Source organism: Manis javanica, chromosome 1 (genome assembly GCF_040802235.1).
Source record: "Manis javanica isolate MJ-LG chromosome 1, MJ_LKY, whole genome shotgun sequence".
NCBI lineage: Eukaryota > Metazoa > Chordata > Mammalia > Pholidota > Manidae > Manis > Manis javanica.
In genome coordinates this window covers 219585322-219589869 of record NC_133156.1, presented here as the reverse complement: position 1 = coordinate 219589869, position 4548 = coordinate 219585322, and the positions used below count along the sequence as shown (strand labels likewise).

General features: G+C 44.0%; 1 protein-coding gene across 1 annotated transcript in view; it reads right to left on the bottom strand.

The window, feature by feature from the left end:
• The window catches only part of ALK (ALK receptor tyrosine kinase), a 650534-nt gene that overhangs the window by 354101 nt on the left and 291885 nt on the right, over positions 1–4548 (bottom strand). The gene's annotated exons all lie outside the window — the stretch shown is intronic.

The following is a 4548-nucleotide window of genomic DNA, read 5'->3' as shown; positions in this document are numbered from 1 at the left end:
AAACCCCCAGTCTCTGGTATTTTGTTATAGCAGTCCAAGCTGACTGAGACACCAGCCCAGCACACACCTGAATTTTGACAGTGTTCTCCACCACTTCTGCTTAAATGCTTGTATGATGCTGCCTTCCCACCTCTCTGGCAAAATCACAATGACTCCTCATCATCAGTTGCAACATGCTCCCTGTAAGTCCAACCTGATGGTCCTGGTTGCACCCTTGGATTCCATAGGGAAAGTTTAATTTCCCTTCCGTGAAACAGCCCCACAACCATTGCACCTGTCCCCACCCCCAACTTCCACCGCCATCCCATAACCTTACCCTTCTTATTTTTTCAGACCCAATAAGCTAATTTTCTAACCATTCTTACTACGATATGGTTCCAAGTCTCATTTTTTCCATGAAAGCTTTCAACAAAGAGAATAAGCAGCTAATGTGGTAGATGCTCACTTCATTGTGCTTTCTCGCGTCCTTCACAGTAGTGAGGACGTGAGGAGATGCAAGTGAGTAAAAAGTAGACTTGATAAGCCACAGTCTGGATCAGGAAGGATTGCTTTCAGTTTGGACCCGCACCACTGTCTGATAGAAATGGCATAAAGAGGATATTCCTGGGTAACCATAGGGAAAAGGGGAAAGACCCAGAAAGGAAATAGTAATCCAGATGGGCCATTGGCCTCTGTGCTGAGCTTCTAAGAATTTAAGTGAACTTGAGAGTGCTCCTAAGTGGAAGGTAAAGAAACAACGGCGCTGATAGAGGTAGCTAGAAACCGGGCATCCTTGTGGGCAGATGGGCTGAAGGAGAATGAGTTCGTCTCCTGAGGTAGATTATCATATTCAATGGCTGGCAAATTACTATGGCTCTCAGATTCAAATCAGGCTGTTGCCTGTTTTTGTAAATAAAGTTTTATTGAAACAAAGCCACAACCATCCACTTACCTATTGTCTATGGTTGCTTTTGTGCTACAGCAGCAGCATTGAACAGAGAGTTATGGACTGAATTTAGTTGTGACAGAGACTATGTCTCACGAAAATATTTACTGTCTAGCCCTGAACAGAAAAAGTTTGTTGACCCCTGATCTAGGTTGCTATTTCCTGTATTGTATGCTTTATAACACTAGCTCTGTGGGACACTCCCCCAAATACATTGGGGAAATTTTTCATATCAGATGCCCCTCTTGGAAAGTCAGGGTGCTCACTAGCCTTGTAAAGGCACCAAAAAGTCCTGCAGCACACGTCTGCTTGACTTTGTTTAACACAGCATTCCTCAGACTCGCTGGCCCTGTCAGCAGTCCTCGGAGCATAAGGAGCACTCCGCGAAACACCAACCTTGTTGCTTATTATTGTTCTTGGAATTGAATTTATTTCTATTCTTTTTCTAAGCCTGTAGATGAGCTCTTCTTAGATTTTCCAAGCTAGTGGCAGTTATGCTGAGGGAAGGGCTGTGGTGTTCCCTTTAGGCCAGAGGGGTGCAAGGGCATATGCCTCTCTCCCTGAGGAGGTGGCAACATCAGAAATTGGGGAAAACCCCCAATGGGCCACAGGATTCTCCATCCAATGTCATCATATCTTGCCTCTTTATTGGATCATTCCTATGAGCAAAAAACATCTTATCTTTCATACCCAAACAAAACAAAACAAACCCTCTCTTGAACTCCACACCTGTACTGCTACCACCCATTTCTCTGCTGACTCCTTTAAAGCATCACCTATACTTGTTCCCCCCACTCCCCTTGAGATGGCTCTTGTCAAGGTCACTATGACCTTTACGTGGCTAAATCAGTTATTGTACTCAAACTACCTGTAGCATTCTACAGAGATAATGATGCTGCTCCCCAAAACACTTCCTTCTCTTGGATTCTGGGGTCCCACTCTCCTTTGGCACTCCTCCTGCCTCCACAGCTCATCTTTCTCAGCTGTTCCACATCTCCCTGACCTCCAACTGTTGGAGTGTTTCAAGACCCTTCACCGGAATGCTTTCCTCTATGTACATTTTCTTCAGGATCTTTGGCTTTAAATACTAATGACTCCCATATTTCTAGTCCATCCTCAGTCTGGAACGTCCTTTCTCCAGAAATTTTCCTGGCTCACATCTTTCAAGCTCCTGCTAAAATATCACATTATCAGTAAGGTTCTCCCTGACCACTCTCTATAAATATATGTATAAATAACATCTTTTATCCTTTATCCCTACCTGCCCCTGCCCCCTCACTATACTTCAGTTTTCCTTCTTAATAGTTAGTATCACCTGATACCCTCTGTATCTGCTCATTTGTTAAATGTTCATCTCCTCTCACAGAACATAAGTGTCTTGAAGGCAGGAATTATTTTGTTCTGTGCTATAATCTCAGGGCCTAGAGTCCTGGAAGACACATAGTAGGCACTCAGTAAGTATTTTAGGATGGATGAACAGAGGTGTGAGTTGTCTGCCTTGGGGTTATAGAATTAATCCTGTTTTCATAGCTAGGGGAGCTAAGTTTATATTTGCCTCAAATCACATGGCTTTTAGTGACAGAACTGACATTAGAAATCTGGTCATTTATCAAGTCTCTATTAAGTGCCAGGGACTGTGATGGTCAGTGGGGACAAAGGTTCCATTTCTGCCCTCATGGAGTTTTTTAGTAAAGACTGACTTTGAACAGACAATGGCAACTTGCCCCTGGATCTCTGGGCTGGGGGAGATCCATGGCCCCTTGTGACCACCGCCATAATGAACTTTGAGAGCAAGAAGCCCTTCCGCCTTCTTGTGGCATAAATCTTGGACGATTCTGCAACCAGAAATGAACTTGACACCTCACACTCTGGGAACCTTTCCCCTCTCTCTAAACTACTGAGACTATTAGCAAGTGGTGGGTATCCTAAGTGGTTTACAAGGTGTCCCAGTATCTACTACTGGTCTCATACTTGCATTTCCAGCTTTTAATGCCCATTCCTTATCTGGGAGAAGAGTTTTACTTTTGTTCATCCTCACTGCTGTCTAGTCTACAGCATTTCAAGTCTGCCCTTCCCTTTTGAGAGGATTCTGTTATGCAGTGGCCAGTGGAGGGGCAGGGCCTCTGTGAGGTCTTTACCCCTTCTTAGTGGCCCACAGAAGGAAAATGTTAAGAATCACTGTTTTGGAGGTTGTCTCTCACTCATCTACACATTTAGTGTGAATAACATCTGAGAATCTAGAATTTCAGATTTGGATGGGATCTCGAATGTCACTTTGTCTCACCATTTTGCACCAATGCAGTGACCACTGAAACATCTGTAACACGTGAGTCACCTTCACTTGAGCCAGTTTATCAACAGAAGATTTTCACTCTCATGAAGTTCCTTAGGTTGAGTCAAACCCAGCTCCCTAAAAGCCTCCACTCGTTGGTCTTGGTTTTATCTTTGAGACCTAGTTCCATATAAATTTCAATCTGCCAGGTCTTCAAATAGGTGTGTGAGCATGGAAAAAAGCGCTCATTCTATTCATGTTGGACCTGGATACCTTTAGGATATTAAATCAAATATAGGTTAGTAAATCCTCCTATCCACAGGTTGCAAAGGAGTATAAAGTATTGCCATTACCAGGGTTGGGGTGGGGAACCCAAGGTATATGGACAGCAGAGGACTCACTGGCTCAGTGGACAAACGATTAATGGGGCTGCTTGTCCTTTGCTCTGACTCGGATCCCCTAATGGACTGCATACTCCAGAGAAAGCTATTCTAATAACAACTCCAAGAACATTAGAATTCCTATTATTGAAAAAGATGCACTTTCATTTAAAGGGTCTCATTCTTCTTAGATGAGTTCTATTTTTTGCTTTCCCTTCATTCGAATTCCATGTTTATTATTTTTGCTCCACTGTTGGCCTGATAAAGCTAAAATTTTATTCACATCAGCCAGCATCTTGACTCCAGCAGCAGCCAATGGGAGCACTTGGCCTGTTGGAAACAAAGGTTTCTTTTCAGTTTGGTCAGCAAGCTGGATTTAAACTGACAAGATCATGGCTCTACAAAAATAAGATCTATTAATTGTCCCATGGAAGGAAAAGGTCACTGGGCAAATGTTACCTTGTATCCCATTTCATAGCTGGAGCCTCGACAATGGCATCAAATCATTTCTCTGTAACTAGATTCCGCCTCTCAACAATGATTTAAAAAATGACTAGATAAAATTACACTCCAGGTCTGCTTGCAAATTTTGTTACTTGAATACATTTCACTTACACCAAAATCAGTGTGGAGTTGCTGATGCCGTACTTTCTGTAGGACCCCACTGAAAAATTTATTTGAGGTGTCTGGGACCATTAATTGATTCTCCCAGGCCCCTCTTGGAGCCCATTTCTCACGCTTCAGCTCCTAAGGAAGGACAGAAGTTGCCTTCCTGTGAGCTGGGTCACTAACAATGGCAGAGCATGGGAGAGGGGCAGGTGGGCAGTGTTACCCAGCAGACCCAATGCGCCTCACCTGACAGCCTGCAGGGGCACATGAGCTGCAGTGGAGTGGCAGCAAAGAGCAGCCCCATCAGAGTTTTAGGGGACATAAGGTGTGGGACCAGGTGTGGGAAAGGAAGCTGCTGGGGG